General features: G+C 44.3%; 1 long non-coding RNA gene across 6 annotated transcripts in view; it reads left to right on the top strand.

Annotated features, from left to right (window-relative positions):
• Positions 1-19638, top strand: part of LOC115301807 — a 31118-nt gene extending 11480 nt beyond the window's left edge. For 4 of the 6 annotated variants that reach the window (XR_003913303.1, XR_003913300.1, XR_003913298.1 and 1 more), the window contains 3 exons: positions 16994-17277; positions 18146-18291; positions 19324-19638. This is a non-coding gene — a long non-coding RNA (uncharacterized LOC115301807). The remainder of the gene's footprint in view (positions 1-16993; positions 17278-18145; positions 18292-19323) is intronic. The other 2 variants (XR_003913301.1, XR_003913302.1) reach the window with 2 other exon arrangements.
• Positions 19639-22619: the final 2981 nt, after the last annotated feature.

Genomic DNA, 22619 nt, shown 5'->3' with positions numbered 1-22619 from the left:
GAGATCATGACCTGAACCAAAGTTAGACACTTAACCACACTGAGCCACCCAGGAGCCCCTGAATGAACAGTCTTACTACCCCTTGTGGTTAATGATCACATAGCGGATTATTAAACCTGCCTTTAGCTTTTCCACCTGCAAAATAGGGAGAGTAATGGTGCATTTCACTGGGTTGTTGTGAGGACTGAGCAGGTGAATATCGGTTGAGTGGTGACTGACAAGTAGCAGGCATTCAGAAATGTTAGCTAATTAAAGTCCCGTAATGGTTTTGCAATGAGTGAGTGACTGATTTAGTAAAGGAAGGCATATGCTCACTGAGGGCTTTATGAGGGGACACCCAGTCACCCCTCAGGGGGTGGGAGCACCATACAATGTACATAACGTGTGGGGTGAACAACTAGCGAGCAGTCTTGGAAAATAGACTGTAAACCAGATCTTCATATTAGGATTTAGCACATTTAACTGAAGGCCCCCCAGTTTATGGACCAGTGCAGTGAGTCTGAAACTGAAGGTCTTCTCGCAGCTCTGAAATCTACTACTCCAAAAATTCATGTTGCTCCAGAACACATTTGGGGTTCAAGTGTAGCAGAACATCATGGTCCCACTTAAGTTTGCCAGAAGGCACAGCTGGAGGAAGGCAATTCCTACCTAAATCCACGTACTCATTCTCCAACCTCTCCAGGGCAAAGCACACTCCACTTTGTATCATGGAATTCCTCTAAACATCTGGGATAACTTGGACATATTACACACTTGCTAAGCACCTGAATGAATAAATGAATAAGACTCTGTGATAACCTCCAGTTAAAGAAATTTGTAAGATTGTCCAGGAGATTAAAAATAATCCTAAAATTATAAAATGTATTAGGTGGAAGGTAGTGGCTTTTGGGGTAGAACATGAATCTGCCTGGTGTGGTGATGACGTCAGAGGATACTGAGGGGAGGGATGTGACTCCCCGGCAGGGAGCAGGAGACCCTTAACCCTTGCTGTCTTAGTCCGGAGTGTCTCCTGCCTTTCCATCTGAGCACCTTGAGCACCCTCCTTTCCCATCACGAAGACATCCCCCGCCTCCATTGGGGAACTGCAAAATTTGAAAATATCTTATTCACACCTATGCATGTCACTTCTCAACTCGAAGTGTAACATGCTTCCTAATTTACATATAATTCGTTTGACTCATGTAAACTGCATTAACAAAGAGAGGAGCTATGCGATAAATTACTAGTGACAGAGGCCAGGCTGGATCGCAATTATTTTTATAAGCCCCCGGTAAGCAATGATGTTCTGTTTTTACAGCGCATAATGTCCCGGCGTTATTGAAGTGCCTGCAGCAGGCAGGAAGTGTCCGCGCTAACCAGTCACCAGGAAGTACGGTGGCCTGAGAGGCCCAACCTCCGGGTGGCGCCTTGAGCTCCTGGGGTTCTCCAGGAGCAGCACCCGGGAAGTAGAGAGTGGGCGTGTAGACGGAGCAGTCAGGTGGTCGAGGGTTCCTGCTTCCTTCCTGTCATCTCACCAGTTCTAGAAACTGAGCTGGCCTCTTTCCCTCTCTGACATCCTGGATCTTTGCTGATACGGGGGGAACCGTAATATGGTCAACCAGAAGACCGGAAGTGGGGGGGTCATGAAACACTGAAACCGATGCTTTCAGCTACTATGGATTGAGTATGTATTTGGTATGTCTCATCTGGTTTAACCCCAAAGACATCCATCTGTGTCAGCTATTTTTGTTATTAATCATTATGCTAATTATCAGTGCTATTCTATGGGTCAGGAGAATGAGAGCTAACAAGCTGACATTATTTACCCAAGACCCTGTAGTTGAACCAGGACTTGAACACATGTCTTTCTGGAGTCAAAGGCAACATTTTTGGCCACTAACTTGCCCAGTCTCTTCACAGGTAGCCAGTCTTTAGAAAACCTTCGCTTGTCTTAGGAGAGACGGACATCTGAGGATTGCCTTGGAAAAGGCCTGTCTGCGGTCTGGGTCATGGGAAGGTTCAGGTTCAGGTGCCTTGGCTTTGAACACATTGGCTCCAGGTTTCCTCCACAGTAGGTAGTTCCTTTGCACCTGCTAATGACTTCCCCTGGCCCCAGAATATGTGTGGGGTGTGATTGTGTTTTTTTTCCTTTTTCTTCTTCTTTTTTTTTTGAGAATCTGAATCATGCAAATCTGAAATTGTGATATATAATGTATTAATAGTCCTAGTTTATGCACAGATTTAGAAATAATGCAAACCCTACTTTACATTTCCTCCTCCAGAGAATTAATCTTGAATTGTGCTGGTTTTGAATTATGTGAGGCCTTCAGGAATAGGGCTACATCCCTTGCAAGAAAATTAATCACCCTGTAAATGACTTAACCCGCCTCTCAGGGCTTCATGGTGGAAACTAAAAGGAAAAATGCAATTGGCATGACTCAAAATGGCCTGCGTGTTACCTGGGCCCCCTCCCCGGCCCTCTTGCCCTGAGTCACTAACCTTCACCTTCCCACCAGCCTCCTTACTCTGGCTCTTTCTTTTTGCTGATTGTAGGTTTCCAGACTCTCGCCAGGGCTTTTTGTCATATGCTGCTTATACGATCCCCGAAGTTCAATTTACCCCACAATGCGGGGCAGCATGCCCCTGGATCTGCCTCCATTTTCTCATCAACTGAGTGCAGACGCAGGGTATGTTGGGAATGTGCTCTCTTCACCATAGGGGTCCGGAGTGGTGCCTATGGAATTTGGGTCCATGGGGCTGGGTCTTTGATTTCTGGTTGCTGGTTTTCAAAGCTAGAATTGAGCAAGTTTATGAAAATTTGCAGATGTGTAAAATACTGTCTCGGCCATCCCCATGGCAAGTTGGGTCTGTCAGTTTATGATTGTTGGTTTAAACTTTATCTTCCTCTTTCCCCTCACGTCTCCCCCCAGCCCACAACTCCAGCATCTAGAGCCTGGGATTCCTAACCCTCAGAAACCACACATTTCTTGTTATTCTGTTGTCTCCTTCCTCAAGTACCTCCCCACTAAGGGCCAGACCAAGATGCAAGGCTTCATTTGATGGGTTTCACAGAGTCGCTGCAGGAAGTGGTGGGTTATCCTGGCCAATGTCTGTATTTTTAAGTGAGAAGCTGAGACCCAGAGTGCCAACATGAATGACCTGACTTCACGACCTGAAGTAACAGTGGAGCTTAGACTTTAGCACAAGGTGAGCCACGAACCTGCGTCCCTTGCTCTTCTCTGCCTTCCCAGGATTGCTGCATTACATGGTATGAAACAGAGATTCTTGAGCCATGGGGCCCACCAGAAGCATCTGCAGAATCTTTAGAAGTCTATATTAGCTGGCTCGGGCTGCCACAACACAGCACCACAGACTGGCCTGCTTAAAGGACAGACATGCATTTCTTGACACTGCAAAGCCTGGAAGTCCGGGATTCAGGTTTTGGTGGGATTGGTTTCTCTGGACCTCTCTGTTTTGGGTGGTAGATAACCACCTTCTTTTGTCTTCCCATGGTCTTCTTTCTGTTCCAGTCTGTGTCCTAATCTCCTCTTCTGAGAGGGACACTTGTCCAGTTGGATCATGCTAATAACCTTGTTCTCTCTTAATTACCTTGTTAAAGACCTCATCCAAATACAAGCCACATTGTGAGGTCTGGGCGTTGGGACTTGAAGATAAAAATTTGGGAGGGAGGCAAAAATACAGCCCCAAACACTTTTCCTTCTGCCACACCCTTCATTCCTGTCCTACCCACATGCAAAATAATATTCACCCTATCCTCAAAGCCTCTGGAGCCTTAATCCATTCCAGCATCAATGGGAAGTCCAGAATCTTATCTAAATATCATGCAAATCAGATATGGTTGACATTCAAATTAGGATTCATCCTGAGGTAAAATTCTTCTCTAGCTGTAAATCTGTGAAACCAGACAAGTTATTTGTTTCCAAACCACAATAGTGAGAGAGGCCCAGGATAGACATCTCATTCTGAAAGGGGGAAATCAGAGAGAAGAAAGGGGTTATGGGTCCCGAGCATGCTGAGAGCTTAGCAGAGAAAATTTCATCTGATTTTAAGGCTGAAGATCCCCTTTGGCTCTAGGTTCTGTCTTCCGGGCTCACCAGTTACCTCCTGGCTCCCAACTTCGAGCTTCTGGGGTGGTGTCTGGTGGTACCCCACGCTTATCCTGGCAAAGTCATCCTGGTCTCTCAAGAACTCACTATGTGCCGGAAACACTTCACATGTATGTAGAAACTCATTAAATCCTCCCTACAGTCCTGAGAGGGAGCATGTACATCACCGAGCGGTCGCCTTCCTTGGCCAGAGTCTCCTCACTTTGCAGTGGAGTTGCACAGATCTGAACCCAGGCAGTCTGACGCCGGAGCCTCTGTTCGCTTGGACCTTAGCATCTCAGCAAGGGTCCTGCTCACCCTGATCCGCTCAGCCAACACCGAGGGTTTATTCGGTGACGTTCGTGGCCCCCATGCTCCGAAGGAGTCCGATAAGAGAAAGTGCTTGTCGTAACCTCTGTGTCCCTGTAGCTTGACGGTGTCTGCCACACGGCACCCTTGATACATATTTGTTGATGAAGAGTGGTTGTGGGGAGCTGCAATCCCTCCCTGAAAAGACAAACCAGTTAAAACTCAAAATCACTTCGGAGAGGCACCAAATGGTAGGGTTCCAGGGTCCATGGCCCCTTCGTGGAGCCCCTGGAAACTTCTTTCCATTCTGAATAGACGCCCTTTGCTCTGCCTCGCAGAGAGGGCTCCATTCAGCCCGTAATTAGTGTTCGTAAGTGGAGGCTCCTGAAGAAGGAACAGGAAGCCTCAGAACGTTGTATTATGCCATTTACAAGTGTCCGGTGACCTGCTGCCGTGCTGTGATTCACGGAGCTGAAATAAATGATTTGCCTAAAAAAAAAATTAACGTTCATTCCGCCAGTAGAACCTCTTAATTCCCGTTACACATGTCAGCATATTATGACTGGAAACTGTCAGGTTCTAATGACTAAAATTTCATTTTTCTTGGCTTTTCACGCTGTGTTTGAGAACTATAGGTTGGAAATAATTCTGCAGCTAAGTTACTTCCTCATCTGGTAAATTTAGCAATTTCTTTCCCCCTTGCCATGTCTTTTTTGTTTAATGTCCATGTTTACGTTAGTACCTTGACTAAACCAACGTTGTGCTTCGCTCAGTACACAGGGGGAGTAAACCAATAACAGCCAGGGTGCTTTTCTTCCTGAAGCTGCTGTCCATTTTATACGACGTAATGCGATTCGACAGCTGACAGATTCAATGCAAAATTATTTTTACTTGGCAGAGTGGATCAAAACATGGATGATTTTAAACAAAGAACGTTAGCGCTATTTTTAAGAGAGTGAAATATATGGTGTACCCTTCGTATGGATAAACAACCTTGACACCACACATAACTCATTTTATTGTGTTTGAAATGGGAATCTGTTGACATGATGTTCAATAAATAGAAATATTGCAGTCATGTTCGCTTACCTCAGATACTATACCGAATAGGAATTATTGATCCCCAATTATTACACTTGTTTCTGAAGTGCTACGTGGAGAGAAGGAAAACCAAGTTCCAATTTAAGTTGTTAATAGATTGGTCACAGAATTTATGTTATCCACGTCCAACAAATCACTAATAAAAGCTTATGAAAGGCTAGATGGTCTGCATAGAATTACTCATTCTTTCCCCCTGTAAAAAGCCTTTAGCTAGAGACTGACCAAAGAATTTTAAATCTCTCGTCATCTATAAGTCATTGCTCAAAGTGTCCCTAAATGGGATTAAACAATCGTCACTCATATTTCCTGAAATGACTGCCCCGTCTACTGCCTCTTTGACTTAAATTAAGGCTAATGATGTGTTTTCAGGAGAAAGGAAAGAAGTAGATTTTCCTTGAATGACTTTTCAAGACTCCAGCATCGTATCAGTTATGGGAACGCTTCTAGGCAATGATGACTTATTTCATTTCTTTGTCAGAGGATTTGGCTCAGGGACAAACAGGTCCCAGTGGACGTAATGGCCATGTTGGCACCTCTGTGAAGTGTAGAGATCCTGGTGCGAGAGGACTCCGGACACAAAGCGCCCTGCACCAGTCAGGTGCAGTTTTGCTCCCTCATGTGACTGCAAGGACAGGCTGTGTGCCCTGAGCGTTGCTTCAGATACTCCGGAGTGGTTAAAATGAACATTCCATCCACTCAGTCTCACTGCCTCCTTCGCCTCCTGCCTTCCTCTTTTGGTTCTCCTTTTCATGCCATAAAGCATTTAATGGAGTACCTGCCATGGCCCAAACTCAGTCCTAGCCCTGGGGCACCCAGAAAGATCAGGTCATGATCTCACGGTTGATGGGTTCAAGCCCCGCTTAGAGTCTGCTTCGGATTCTGTGTGTCTCCCTCTCTCTCTGACCCTCCCCTGCTCACATTCTCTCTCTCTCTCTCTCTCTCTCTCTCTCTCTCAAAAATAAATAAAACATTTAAAAAAAATCTTAAAGACCCTATGCAAGATAAAGCAAATGTACCTGTAAGTTCTATGAGGCTAGTGGCTGGGCTAAGGTCCATCTCTGGTCTGGACACACCAATTCCACGCTTTCATTCAAACGTGACCTGCCAGGGACCTTGCATAGCGGTTAATCCAGTAGAAGGTACCATGGCTGGTGCCGATCAAGGTGGGATTTGAATTCCAGCTCCAGAACCTATTTGGCCTCATCAATGAAACGATGATTTTACTTCCTGCTGATGTGACGTGAAGTGATGGAGGTGAAGCTCCCGACACCGGGTCTGGAGCCCTGTGCCTGCTTCACGCAGTGGTCCCTTTCCCAGACAGGGTAGAAGAGCATTGGGTGGAGCAGGGGTGAGGCCAGATGTGTGAGAGGCAACAGCAGGTGGACCCAGAGGGGAGGAAGAGATAGGCCTGATGAGGAGAAGCCTTTGGCTTTCCGCCTCAGCGAGGATCTGAAACAGGGGACGGCCAGCTTCTGGGGCTCTGCTGGGTGGGGAGTGAGGCAGCTGGAAACACCTGTCTGGGGTGCAGAGGGGTCTCATTTCCTCACATGGACAAACCTAGAGATAGGTTTCAGACCTTGATGGAACAGAAAGGCAAGTCTCTTGGGAGGTGCCTTCCGGGCCAGCAGAGGCAGCGAGGCTTTGACATTACGATCCCGATGCCCTCCCTGTCACCTGGGACACTCCTGCTAAAGCCGACTGACTTTTGGCACCCGCAAAGTTAGGTTTGAAAAGCAAGTTCCATGTGTGTGTTCATTGCAAAATAAATCGTGGCCACTGCAGAAAATCTGGAACGTGTAGACACATGTAGGGAAGAACACAAAACCGATAAATACAGAGAGCACACTCTGCCCAGCCCCTCAACATGTCCACATTGACCCTGCCAATCTGTTTGCTTTGCATTTCTAGGTCATTTATATTTAGCTGGGCCATTTTGTGGCCTGGCTCAGCATGATCTCTCTTTCAGAAGGAACATCTGTCTGAGGTCCTAAAAATGAATGGTGAAGAGTTTTAAATGCTTGGTTTCTGTCTATTGCAAGGTCCCACGGCTCATGTCCTGAGCCAGGCCTCTGCCTCCATCCCTCCTTCCAACTTCTCCAAACTGGATCGGAGACTCAAGTCCTTAGGATTCTCCTCATTTTTACCCATTCACTTTTTTTCCCCACCTTTAAATAGTCATTCCTGGTCAGGGGTACCAGATAAAAATACAGGATGCCAGTTAAATCTTAGTTATACAATGAATATGTTTTTATATTAGTTTAATTTTATTAAAAATTTTTTTTTAGGGAGATAGCTCCAGCAAGCAAGGCTCAGAGAAAGGGAAAGAGAGTGAATCCCATGATGGGCAGAGAGAGAGAGAGAGAGAGAGTGAGAAAGAATCTGATGTCGTTTCCACATTGTCAACGTGGAGCCCAATGTGGGGCATGAGTTCATCCCAAGCGGGGCTTGAACCCATGAATGATGAGATCATGATCTTAGCCGAATTTGGACGCTTAATCCACTGAGCCACCCAGGAGCCTCACATGAATACGTTTGTAGTATAAGTATGTCTCACTGAACATTTAAGATATACTTCTACCAAAAATTAATTTATTGTGTATTTGAAATTCAAAGTTAACCAGACATCCTGGATTTTTATTTTTATTTGCTAAGTGTAGCTACCCTACAAGTAAATCCAACAAGCTGACTTTGACTTCTTTTAACTCATCTTGCTACAAAGAGGTCCGGGAATAAAGAAATCGAGCAGTAAATGTCTGAGTGCGCCTTTAGAAGTCCAGGCTGGTCTAAACTTGAGGGAAAGCAAACCACCACATTAAATGTGTGTGTGTGTGTCTGTGTATGTGTGTATTCATATATATTTCATGAAAATTGGTTCTTACCGAGTCCCTATGGGCACACACACACACACACACACACACACACAAATACACACGTGTTACACACACATCTTTTTGTCTCCAGGAGTAGAGCTCACCATTGACATTTTCTTTATACTATTAAATATTTTGGGGGCATTATCATTTTTTAAAAAATCACCTAAAATGTAATTAAATGAGCATAGAGTTACTCTAATTATTAGACATTTGCACGATTTCCATTTGTTTAAATTCTAGCTACTGCTGCAGTGGGCACCTCTGCCAATACATCTTCATCTGAATATTTGATTATTCCTGGAGATGCCTTGGTAGGGGTGCAATGACAAAAATGGATAAATATTTTAAGCTGCTTGAACATATTACCTCTGGAAGTTTAATTATACTTTTCATTTAGCAAACAGCACTACTGACTGCTATACTGTGTGGGGGGCTGGGAGCCAGCAGCCAGCGGCACCTCCCCCCTGGACCAGAGACTCTGGTGAGCCTTCCGATGGGGTGAACAAAGGTCTTTGTCTTACCCAACTTCTCCAAAGGAATCAAGGACAAAACGCCAACTCCTTATTGCTTTCCTTTTCTGTCTTAAATTACTTAATCACAATAAATGGCTTTTCATTAATTCGGCCACTTGTATATGCTTTTGACTTTGAGTTAGTGAGGCAATTGTTCATTTTGTCCTTTTGAGGTGTGTGTGGGTGCGTGTGTGTGTGTGTTTAATTAGTTGGATATCTTTGTGTCTAAAGCCTGTTAATATTGTTTATGATGTATCTGTAGCCAACATTCTTCTGCATTGCACTTTAATTTTGTTTATGACGATATTTAATAGAGAATGTTGTAAAGTTTTACACGGTCAGGTGTACTGAGAATTTTTGTTGAGGGTTTTGCCATGAATTGTATGCTCAGGGTGTGTTTTCATTCGTCCAGAATTTCTGTACCTATTTATACCTCCCAGAAGTCTTTCTTTTTACTTTTTTTTTAAATTTCAATTTAAATACACTTTACCTGAGATGAGCTAAGATTGGGCTTGTCTTTTTAAAAGTTGTCTTCCTCATTGCCATGTTGTACTCCATTTTATATATATACCATGTCTTCTTGATCCATTCATCAGGTGATGGACATTTAAGCTCTTTCCATGATTTGGTTATTGTTGAAACTGCCGCTATGAACATTGGGGTACATGTGCTCCTACGCATCAGCCCTTCTGCGAGGGTGTCATGCTAAGTGAAATAAGTCAGGCGGAGAAGAACAGATACCATATGTTTGCATTCATAGGTCTAACAGGAGAGACCTGGCAGGGGACCATAGGGAGGGGAAGGGGGAAAGAGAGCTGGGGAGAGTGAGGGACACAAATCATGAGAGACTATTGAATACTGAAAATGAACCATGGACTGAAGGGGTGGGGGAGAGAGGGAAGAGGGTGATGGTCATGGTGGGGGGCACTTGTGGGGAGAAGCACTGGTTATTATATGGAAACCAATCTGACAATAAACTGTTATAAAAAAATAAAAAAGATAAAAGTTAGATCGTTGTCTCCTTATGATGGGATTTTGGTTGATTACTGTTTTCTTCTATATTACACATGCACTCACATATACAAGTCTGTTTTACAATGAGCTATCCTAATCTATTGTGGGAAAGATCACATTATTACCATTACTATTATTATGGTTTTATAACAGAGTCAGTTTCCAGAAGGGCAGCTACCCTTTACATCATTGTTTCAAAATTGTCTTACCATCCTCATCTAAATCTTGCAAATGAAATTTAAAATTATCCAGCCACACTTGTGCTCTCCCCTCCTCTAAAAGTGGAGGTTTTGGTTAGGCTTGTGTTCAACATAAATATTAATTTGTAAAGAATGGGCTGACTTACCTTTTCTATCTAAAAGCAGTATGGGCCAGACATTTGGGGGTATAGAAATTTTTGGGTGAACTCTAAGGTCGTGTTGAGGACTTTCAACAAGGAATTGGAGGCAGAGCTGTGTGGGATAAGTAAATGGGAAATTAGAGTAAGAGTTGTGTAGAGGGAATTCTAAAGAAGTTCTTTGTGTAATGTAATATAAAACTACCTTGGCATTTTTTAAGGCACAAGAGTAAAGATGCAGATTTTTTTTTTTCAAATTCTTTTTGGATGTTGTGAAACTTCTGAGTGTAGCTTCTGTTTAAGATGTCTCCTGATTGCAACCAATTGCCAGGTTGCATATCTTGGGTCTGGTTAGTTTATTGAACTGGCTTAAAGTTCTGAGTGTTTTCTTTCAGTTAATTATGTAAGGTACTCTCTACATATTATCTAACGCTTTACAGAGTTAATGATTAGGAGTGATTAAGGAGTGTGCTTCTTCTTTATGATTTGCATAAATGTATTTATTTTTTCCATATCATAGCATTATCTGGAACATAAAGAACAATGCCACGTATGAAAGATTGGAGCTGCTGTGTTTGAACTAAGTCAAGGCCTTGACTTGAGTGGGACCGTATGTAGGAGGCAAGCTTTACATATTATACTGACTACTGTTGAAAAAATATAGTCGTTAGGGGTGGCTGTGTGGCTCAGTTGGTTAAGCATGTGAGTTCGGCTCAAGGCATGATCTCACTGCTTGTGGGTTCGAGCCCTGCATCCGGCTCTGTGCTGATAGCTCAGAGACTGAAGCCTTCTTTGGATTCTGCATAAATGTAAAACATCTAAGAAAAAGAAAAAAAGAATGAAACATAGTCTTTAACATTTTAAGGAGGGATACCTGGGTGGATCAGTGTGTTGAACGTTGGACTTTTGATTTTGGCTCAGGTCATGATCCCAGGGTTGGGCTCCATGTTGAGCTTCACATGGAGTATGCAGCCTGCTTGAGATTCTTTCTCTCTCTCCTGCCCTTCTCCCCTGCTCACAATGCTCTCTTTCTTTAAAGTAAAAAAAATTTTAAATATGTATTAAGAAAATGTTCTTCTAGCCTTTGAATGCTTCAAAAGATATTCTTAAAGGTGTTGAATTTATGGAATTTATTTTGGTGTCTATAAAGATCAAGCTATGCATAGAATTTCTTCCAATTTTGGCATCTGAATGTGATATGATAAATTAAATTAATAGTTTGTTAATATTAAGCCTTCCTTATACTCTTAGCAAAATATCTGAAATTCTTTAACTATGTATTTGAATTAATTTAGATAGTATTGGATTTGGAATACAGACTGTTCTCATGAGTAATTCAGATACCTAGTTTTCTTTTCTGTGCATTCATTGTCAGTTTTTGACCTGGGTGTGAAGATTCATTATAGCATAAATGAAATATTTTTCCATTACTGTGTATTCTCTGGATCAAATTATATGTAGTAATAATTATCTATTCCTTGAAGTTATAAAGTAGTAGCAAAATTACTTGGCCTACAGGTCTTTTGGGGAGTTAATTATGTTGAAAATTCTTTGACCATGTTTTCCTCATGGCTATAGGTTTTCTAAAGTTTTCTAATTCTTCTCGGATTAATTCTTGTTATTTTCAATTTTCCATAAAATCATCCCTCTCATTATGTTTTCAAGTGTCCTCATACAGTGCTATATATGCTATATTTTTATAATTTTTAAATCTTGTCTGAGATTGCATATTTCTCATATCCAACTGTGTGTATTTGTTTGTTCTTAATTTGAATTTAATAATGACTTGTTTACATTATTTCCTCTAAAAACGAGTTCTTACAATTATTTATTAATGCTATTATATCAGTGTATAATTAATTAATATTTAACTTCGTTGCATTTGTTCCTCAGCTTCATTTGTTCTTAGATTTGTCTTGCTCTCCTGGATGGTATTTATTATTTGTAAATTACACATTTTATTCAACATGACTTTTAAATTTTTGAAGGCTAATTTTTCCTACCATCCTTACTGAAATGATCTGTACTTAACTCTGTGTGTAGTGTTTCATAACTGTGGTCTATATTCAAAACACTATTTGTTTTGAATCATAGTTTTTCTATCTTCAAATTATATATTTTGATTAATGACTCTACATTTCCAGCATATCTTCAGGTCATATTTTCCAGGGTGAATGTCGTGGTGCTGATTCTTGCATAGCCTTCTTTTTCCTTCATGCATGATCCCTGGGCTGGGTATAAAATTCTCAAATTATGCCATTTTCTTCTCAAAAACTCATTAGACTCTGTTCCTCTCACCTCTTAGTAAGAGCAATTTTGAAGCCTGAGATAAGCCACATTTTAGTTTTCTTTCTTTCTTTCTTTCTTTTTCTTTTTTTCTTTTTTGGTACCATGTTAGCTCTATGATCAGCTCTTCAAGTCTGCAGGAAACATTTTCCTGAGAGATTCAAAATTTGTCTAGGGTATGAGTTTCCTTAGAGGATGGTTGGAATAATGTGGCCTTTTTTTTTTTTTTTTTTTTTTTTGAGGAAAAACTTGAAGGGCATCTCTAGCTCTGAATTCTGTACATTTCTGATTTGCCTTGAAGCTCCACTGGCCCTGGTAATGTCCTCTGCAATTCTGCCTTTTTGTGCTCTGGGTCTTTGCCCTATCACTTTCAAAATTTCACCTTTCCTGAAATAATTTGTATCTCTCTGTCATCTTTCCCTAAACAAGAGATCAGCAGGCTTTTTCTATACAAGGCTGATTAAGGCTAAAGGACTAAGTATTTTCAGCTCTGTGGGTCATGTGCTCTCTGGAGCACCTTTTCAATTCTGCCTCTGAAGCACAAAAGTGACCATAGAAGCACATAAACAACTGAGTATGACCGTGTCCCAGTAAAACTTTATTTATAAAAACAAGCGGAAGACCAGATTTGGCCTCTAGGCTGTAGTTTGCTGACCTCTGCTCTAAATTCCTGGGAGGATTCTTTGGTTTACTTTCTGTTTATGGATTTAATTTTCTGCTGTGTAGATTTTGTTCTTTGATTCCTCTGGTGACATATGATCCAATGACCGAGCGCGCAGGCTTAAGTGGGATGAATTCAAATCTCAGCTCTTCCACTTACTAGGCTTTTGAGTTGGGCAAGAGGTTTAACTGCTGCGTGTGCCTCAGCCTTTTTTGGTCTGTCAGGAGGATGTGATAAAAGAGGCTACTTGGAGAGGCTATTACAAGGGTTGACTGAGCTAATGGCTATAAAGAGGGTAGAACTATGTCTAGGACACTGTAAATCTTCGGTAAATACTAGCTATTATTGATTCTTCCAGAATTTCTTTCAGATCTTTTTAGATCTCAGGCTACATCTGAACTGCTATGTTATTTCTTGTTATTCTTTATATTTTCCTTATTGTCCTGTACAGTAAAGAGAACATAAACCAGATGCACTCTACAATGACTCAGTTTCCTGTAATAAATTCTTTTCTCAGGTAAGCTTTTCCTCTGCATCTCTGTAATGCTGTGTCCCATTTTTTATACTTTCCTGGGGAATGCTTTGGTTGGTTCTGTTTGGTGTTTTTGGGTCGGGATCAAGCTGCCCCTCGCCACTATTCTTGCTATTTCAAAAAAATTCATCTTGGATGTCAATTCAACGACCACACCGTGATGTCGGGCCTGTTGCTAGATTTCAGATGAAGAGCGGGCAAATGACTTACCCAGCTTGTCCTTGGCTTCATCAGGATTTCCCCACACTTCCTCTTCCAGTCTTTATGGATGAAGGTTTACTCTGGGATTATTCCAGAAATCTAGGACTCCTCTTGTTTTGATGCACACAGAATTAAACTCCTTAAAGTCCTTCATTCCTTATGTTTGTCCTGGAGCTTCTGCTCACTTCTTACTTCAGCATGCCTGGTTTTCTTGCCTTGGATTCCTATGCCTGTACAGTAATTGGTGCTGGGGAGTTTTGGTCTTCCAAGTGGCTTCAGAAGAGGAAGGTACAAATGAATAGATATGAAGTGAATAGCGAGCTTTCTGAGCATCTTGGAAAGTGCTCAGAAGTGTAGGGCTTATCCTCAGGTCTTGTATTCGTGATTCTGCCTCTAAGATGCTAAAGTCTGGACCTACATATTATTTAGTTAGGAATTTTTTTCTTGCCTCCTTCTTGTTGGCCTTATTGTTTTTTCCAGAGTGAAAACATGAGTCCCTGATCAATCTTCTCTTATTAACCTTTAGAATAGAGAGTGGACAATTTGTCTTTCAGGTAGGTTTGCTTTCAGTGCTGCTGTGGTTTTTTGCTTTTTTATTTATGAGTCTGTCGAAGCAGGTAGGGCCAGCTTAACCGGGAAGAGCACTGTGACCATCAGGACACGTCTAGAATGTGATTCTTGATAACACACAAAGTCTCATGGGAGCACTTGGGTGGTTGAGTTGGTTAAGCATCCAACTCTTGATCTCAGCTCAGATTGTGATCTCACAGTTCATGGGTTCAAGCCCTGCATCAGGCTCTGTGCTGATAGCATGGAACTTGCTTGGGATTCTCTCTCCCTCTCTCTCTCTCTGTGCCCCACTTGTGGGCACCCTCTCTCTTTCTCTCTCAAATAAATAAATAAACTTGAAAAACCCCACAAAGTCTAATGGAAGGAGCATGAGCAATGGAATCGGATGTAAATTAAAATGGTGATTCTGTCATTTTGCTGTGCGGCTTTGGGAAAATCATTTTACCTTTCCGAGTTTGTGTCTTCTCAGATAGAAAACCTCAGATAACACTCTCTACCCAAGAGTTATTGTAAAGACATAATAAAAATCTTAGGTGTGAAAGGGCCTAAGCAGAGCTGCTCCTTAAATACTGTCAGGATTGTTGCTTCTCCTGTGATATGCTAGTATCTAAGAGGAATATTTTTGGTTGTTTGTTCCTTTGAAGTCTGTAGAAGTTGTGGTGTCTAAAAGGACCATTTATAATATGAAACGCTCATTTGTAAGATCATTTGTTTAGATAATATCATTTTATTTTATAATTATATTATAAAACTATAGTAGATGAACCTATGCAGAATTGCCACTATTTGATATTTTGGCCACTAACACTGGTAATGTCATATGACTCAAACTAACCTAAAAAAGTCTGGTTTATCTGTGCATTTATAAGATTGTTTTAGTAAATGAACAAAATGACACGATTCACTTGAAAGTCCGGAGCACCGGTCACACTGAGCCCTGGACTATCTTATAAGCAGCAGGTTCAAGGATTTGCTTCTGGAGTTGATAGTGGAGTAATTTTTTAAAAACTTTTTCATGTTTATTTATTATTGAGACAGAGAGAAACAGAGCATGAGCAGGGGAAGGGCAGAGAGAGAGAGGGAGACACAGAATCCAAAGCAGGCTCCAGGCTCCGAGCTGTCAGCACAGAGCTCAACATGGGGCTCCAACTGACAAACCGTGAGATCATGACCTGAGCTAAAGTCAGACACTCAACCCACTGAGCCACCCAGGCGCCCCTAGAGTGGAGTAATTTGTTAGGTAACAAGTAACAAAGCACCTGCGGGAACCAGAAGCCGTCCTCTGCGCTGATGTGAGGTCTGGAGCGCCTTGTGTAGAGGCAGCTGGGGTACACAGTGGCCCTGAGACCCTCCTGTCAGCAGAGACTTGTCTGGTAGACAGCTGGTGGTGACCCAGAAGGGAAAGCTCTCCCTGGGTGTATGTTCCCTGGGTGGATTTCAGCATTTGGCACGGAAAGTCAACAAGGGCAGACAAACACTGAGCCGTGCGGAGACCTCAGAGCTCTGTAACCCCATTTCCAGAAGGATGGACCCCGGAACGACTCCCTGCTGGGAGGCACAGTTGGAAAATCATAGCTCCGGAAGAGGGGAGAGGACAATACAGCCCCCTGTTAGAAATTATGTCTCCGAGATCTTAATTTCCTCAAGTCTGGCTAATTTCCTGTCTCTTTCCAAAGTGTTTTGGTTTGTCAGTTGCCCTGCTCCCCTGATTGACAGTCTGGCCAGGAGCCTTGTGCCCCACATGGACACATGCCCGATTCCGCAGGTCTGCCTTTTATCATTTTCATTGTACATCACTTGCTCCGCTTGCTTCTGGGAGGCGGTGTCAGGGGCAGTGTGGCTGGGAGATGGCGCGGGTTCGAGGGCTGACCAGTTTGGGATCTGGTCCTGCTCTCGTGGTTTCTTACTGGGCAGTCCTAGGGAATCTGCTCCATCTTTGGAGACCCCCCCCAACCCCCTGGCCCTCAGCTGGCAACAAGGGACCACAATATAGACTTCGTGGTGTGGTTCTGAAAATTAAACAGGGTGAAGGGTTCAGCCGGAGATCCTGGGAGCTGGTAATTGTTTTGTTATCGACAACAATGTGGTTGCTGCTACATTCGTGTTACCTTTACTGTCGTCTCCGTGCAGGGGGGCGGGGGAGGGTAGGTGCCCTGCACGCGGGCCTGCTCGGGTCCCCTCTGCCTGACAAGCCCCGCACGCCCAGCCTCCCACCCCAGAGCTCTCCAGCCCAGGAACGGGCTCACGGGGGAGGGATGTCAGGCAGGACTCATCCGGAGGCCTCGCTGTGTGACAGGGCCAGAGGCAGTGCCTGGGCTGACACCAGTGCCTGGGGACCTTCCGGCCTGGAGCCAGGTGGGGCCAGCCCTCCTCCCGGTGGGCGCTCTGTGCCCCAGGCGCAGCCCGGCAGCAGCAGAGGGGGCTAGCACGCTGTCACTGCCTGTCGCACAGGCCTGGTCTGCCGTGTCTGCATATCCACTGGAGAACTAATCAGGGCACCTCTGAATTGCAGCTTGCTTGAACTCCTCGGAAGCCATCGTACAAGGAGGGGAGGAAGCCGAGGAAGAAGAGGATGAAACTGCCATAAAGGGACAGGTGCGGTGTTTGTTTGACTCAACCAATGCACGTGCCTTCCATGAAGACCTAAATGGCAGTGGTGGATTCTTCTCCTGGCTTCAGGACCTCTGTGACCTCCACGCTGTGCTCCCCAGCCCCGGAGTGGGGTCAAGAGAGCTGTGCTCCAACAGCCCAGAGAGTGACTGTGCTGACCTGGCGGGGTGTTTGGACCCAGGGCAGGTGGGTGGTCCAGGGTACAGAAATCAGAGACCCCGCGCCAGTCTTTAAAAGAGAGCGGCACGTATCCCCTCTCTGCGCTGGATTTCTGAAAATCCGGATAATGGCCGTGGTGCCCCTGCAAGAAATTCCTGTCCACCCGGGTTGCCATGATTAGCACGGCAGCAGCTCCCAGCGGGGAGGAGAAGCCCCGGCCCGGGAGACTAGTCGGCGATTGCCTCTAGCACAGTGCTCCGCTCCACTGGCATCCTAACTAGACAGGTTTGGTTTTAGCATAAAATCCATATTCCAGACCTTTATGGAGCAGAGAGGCAAACTCCGAGTGCCGCGGCAGCGAGCATCAAACAGCATTAGAATGAATTAAGGAGATTAAAGCGTCTCCGAGCTGCCGGGGTCCTTCAAGGAGTGGTTTTAATGGCGTGAGGCCAATGGGGAAAAGGGAGTGGTGCCACACGGCAGGCTGACCTCCGACCTCACCCCAGAACCCAGTGCTGGTTGTCCCCCACGGTCAGTGTCACCGCGGAGAGAGGTCGGCCAAAGGCACTGGGGGTGGGGGGGGGCGTGCACTGATGCAGTGTGCGGAGCTCCAGGTGTGGTCCTTCCAAAGCGGGAAGCGTACTCGAGAGCCATCCCTGCACCTTGGTGGGTGAAAAAGTCCTCCTCCGGTCCGGTGGGGTGACAAAACCCAGGGAGGGCGTCAGATGTGTGAGCTCTGGTGTTTGGAATTTAAGTAAAATCTGTAATTTTCCCCCTGCATTTCCTCAGAGAAATTAGCTATTCTATTCACTGCATAAATTTTCAGGTTTTGCTAGCACGACACTCAGGGTGTTGAATTTTTTATGACAAAAATGCTGTAATAATTGTTGAACAGATGTAAGTGTTGGAGACTGGGCTCTGGCAGACCTCACGAAACCTTGATTAGCAATTTAACCCTGTCATCGCTTCTGTCCGCCCGCCGGGGACGAGGATTGCTTCACTGGCATGTGCACCGAGGCAAAGAAAGAGTTTTCGAGAGAGGTGAGGAGGTGTTCTAATGAGCATTCCCGCCCGGCCAGGGAGGGGAGAAGCCGGTGCGTCCCGACTCCGAAATTGCCACCTTACCAAGTTGTCTGGCTGGCTGATTAAGAAACTAATTGACATGGAGGGACACTTGTCACCAGCCCAGCAGCTTGGGCACCAGAGACTGGACGGGCAGCACGGCCTCTCCCGGGGAGCAGGGAGTGACAGTCTACACCCGCTTCTGGGCCCTTCCTGGCAAGGGCAGCCAGGCCCGCATTTGCACCTCAAAGCCGAGTCACAGGGGGATGTCCCTGTACAAGAGGCAGCCCAGCCAGGGGCGGGGGACTCGCAGAGGACTTTGTCCACCCAGGGATGAAAGCATGCAAATGCCTCTGAATCAAAAAGGTAAATCAAAAGAAAATGGCAGCACACAAGACAAGGCGGTGGTGACAGCCGTCAGCCGCTGAGCCACCCCACAGGCCTCGTGGCTGCCAACAGAGCCTCCAGAGGAGGCTGCCACCGAGACAGATGTCACGGCGGAGAGAGCGTGTCTCCGTGGCTCTCAGAGCAGGAGGTGGGGCTCCGTGTGGCCCCGATGAGTGAGCTCCCTCCGGTAAAGCAAGGTGTCATCAGGGGCCTGGGGCTGGGGGACGGGTGGCGGCAGAGAGGAAGAAGAAGGAGGAGGCCACTCCAGGTGTTCAGTAATGGGGGAGCTGAGCTCCAGGCCACCCCGAGATAAGTGTGTGTGTGTGTGTGTGTGTGTGTGTGTGTGTGCATTCACACTCACATGTGGACCCTGAGTGCAAACACTCGGTTTCCCTGGAGGGGCTCACAGCATCCTGTGATCGTCTGCCTTTTCCGGGCGAGGGGCGGCAGCCACGAGGCAGACTGGTTTTCAGGAGGCCTTTGGGTGGTTTGCTTGCCAAGATCCGGTCATCTAGCATTACAGATCGAAGCCTGGCATCGGGCCTGGGCACAGCAGGAGATGTAGATGGGTGTGTCCAGTCCAAGGAAGTCTGCCACCTCTACCTTGCTGTCTCTACTCCCGAGGTCTCCGTGGACGGGTGGAAGTTCAGCACAGAGGCCCAGAAGTTTCCAGGATGTTCAGACCCCAAGCACTGAAAAGCACAGGGCTCCTTTCCATGTGCATTACAGACTCAAATGAATACGCAGTCAGAGAGGCAAGAACATCCCAACATAAAACCCTGATGTGTTTTTTAAATTCCTAATTCTTCCAAAAATTGCTTCTGCCTGTGGGGAGAGGCGGCTCCCCTGTGCCTGGTCCCCAAGCAGGTGTTTGGTCTGCACCCTGGAAACCCAATCCCAGAATGGGTGTGAAAAATAAAGTTTGTTTGTCAAAGTCTAGAGCGATTAACTTTCATCTAAGAAGTGCTGACAGGTAGGCTGTTAGCCGTAGATGTAAAATACAACGTATTGGTTTGACCATAAGAAATCCATTATTTTTAATATCTTAAAAAAAAAAGAAAAGAAAACAAACAAAACCCAGAGCATTTGAGAGTCAATCCATCAGTATAACAGGGTGTCAATACGTAGTGACCGGGTGCTTGGTGGAGACAGAACCTTGTTTTCTTACCCCTCTACCTCAACTTCATGCACAGGTGGGGGATCTGCTGGTTTCATAACATGGGAACAGTTTTGATGTCATGGCCATTGCCTCATTTTTGCAGACACTTCCCCAAATCATAAATTATATCCAGTGAGATTCTGACATTCACTTCAAATACCATCTCACAAAGAGGGGTTCTCTAAGAAAATTATCTCTGTTCTGGTCCACTCAAATATTTCTCCCTCTCGTATCCACATTCTGCTGGTCTTCACTTTTGTACCTTTGTTTTGTTTTGTTTTGTATATTGTACATCAGCCTGTACTCAGATAACTGTTTTGTCTTGCATCAAGGTCCCTGCTACTAGGATCCGAATACTCTCCATCTATATTCATTGAATTTAGAGTTTAAATACTTTTTTGTCTTTTTTTTTATAATAGTTTATTGTCAAATTGGTTTTCATATAACACCCAGTGCTTTTTCCTCAAATATCTCTAAAGGAGATTGCTTTCTCCCTGTTCTGATTCATGACTTCATTTTTAAGTTGCTGTTACTTTAGTTAATGCGTTCCTATACTAAACTACCTCATGTTCTTTGTTGACTAACTTGGGACCTATTCCTCCTCCTCCTCCTCCTGCCATCTCTCTCTTGAGTTCATGCCATAGGCCAAGTGTTGTGTTAGGCTTTGTATACATACTTGGCCCCTAGTATGACCTTGAGATGGATGCCATTTGTTGCCCCTCCATTATCTCATCACCCTTCTTTCTTCTTGCCAATAGAGGCCTATTTTTCAATAACATCAAAGTACTCAGTTTAAGACTCATTTCTCAGATTCCCTTGTTGCTGCTGGAATGACCGTGGAGCAAGGTTCTGGCCAACAAGAGGCAAAAGTCTGCCAGGACTTTCTGAGACAGTTTTTGCTTTCTTGATAAGAAAGAAACAACCTAGCAGCTCTGTCCTTACTCTTTACCTTGAACATGGCCATGATTCAGAAGATGCATATGCACCCTGAAGCCATTAAATGGTAAACCAATATACACGGGGGGGATCATGTGGAAAGAGACTAGGCAGCTGACTTTGTGTCTCATGGTGAGGCTATTGCATTGGCTGGGGCTTCCTACTTTAAGTCTTCTTGTATGAGAAATATAAAACCATCTTTGCTAAAGTAGATGTAAGTCCATTTTTCCCTTTACTTAAAGCTGTAAATATTTAGTTCGTTGTATGTTAATATTTCCCTTTTTCAGATGAGGAAAACAAAAGCTCAGACAGCATACCTGAGTCGGCAAATGAGGAACTTAGAAAGTTTCTGTCTCTCTGGCTCCTGCCTGACTTCAGGGCTCATGAGCTTAATCAGTTTCCCTGTGGCAGATGAAAGACGGCCCCAACTTCTTAGATCTCCCTCTCACCAAAAGTCTCCTTTCCTTGAACTCTGCTTCGGTTCTGTGACTACCCTGATGACAAGAACATGGCAGAAGTGATGCTCAGGGCTGAAGTTTGGCACCATCTATTTCTTGGCCTTTGGAACATTCTCTTGAAGACCTAAGCCATGTGCTAAGTCCGGTTGTTCTGTGACCACCATGTTGAGAGGCCAAGTGCTGGCATTCTGGTCAATAGTTCAGCTAAAACAACTAGGTAGTGTGTCAGACTTGTGAGGGTAGCCATCTTTGATCTTCCAGACCAGCCCCTCCACCAGCAGAATGCCACTGAGTGAGCTCTGTCAACACCATTGGAGCAGAAGAATCACCAAGCTGAGCCCTTTGAAATTCCTCACCACAAAAGCATGAGTTACAACTGCAGTTTTAAGCCACAGAATTTTGGGATAGCTTGTGTAGCAGAAATAGATATTGACCAACCACCATGAATAATTCATTATAATTACAAAATGCCAGGGCCAAAAGGGAACAGTCTCCTTCTTGCTTTACTTTGTCTGAGTTCCTTTTGAATATCTCTGCAAAATCATGGCCATGGCTCTATATCTCTTATTGATCTAAATCTAATTCATATCCTTTGTTTTGCTGCCAACTGCCCCTGAGTGGATTAGAAAAAATTCATTGTCTCTGGCTCTTGGGTCCCAGGAGTGACTTTGGACACCTGGTTCTAACAACATGGCGGACTGGGTCAATGAGCATTCTCTTCCTGACACCAATAAATGGAAATACTGGAGACACATAATAATATTTAAAAATATATACCAGAGATCAACAGAAAGGGAATACCAGGTGTTTGAAATGAAGGTTCAATTTGATGATATTGTATATTCTACAGGGGTATTGACTACATACAGTTTTTGGGGCTGGTGATTTTTCACCCACCTTGGGATAGAAGAATTAGTTTGGGTCTGTATGTGGTGAAGGCGGGACTGGGCTCCCAGCATCAAACATACACATGCAAAAGATCTGATAGACTAGGAAAAACAGCAAGAAAGCTCATTTTCTACCTTGGCTTCTGAGTAGGGAAAAAATGTCTTTCATGAGAAATCAAAGCTATAAATTTGTATGATGCATGCCAGTAGGGTCCAACTTCATGTTAGACTTGTGTTGTGGAAATTCCAAGTCCAGAATCCTAGGTACAGGTCTGGGGTTCCTGTAGAAAGGAATGCAAAATGGCCCTCCAGGAACACATTCCAACACTTAGGCCACACAGATCTCCTTAAGATTTAAAAACAGCAAAATCCAAACCGAACCTATCCTGAAGACAAATTCCATGGAAAATTTCAAAATTCTACTAGGAAAGAAGACATTGGAAAAGAAAGTAAACAGACACACCAAGTTAAAAAAAGGGG

Source organism: Suricata suricatta, chromosome 9 (genome assembly GCF_006229205.1).
Source record: "Suricata suricatta isolate VVHF042 chromosome 9, meerkat_22Aug2017_6uvM2_HiC, whole genome shotgun sequence".
In the NCBI taxonomy this organism is placed as follows: Eukaryota; Metazoa; Chordata; class Mammalia; order Carnivora; family Herpestidae; genus Suricata; species Suricata suricatta.
This window is presented reverse-complemented; position numbering and strand designations above follow the sequence as displayed.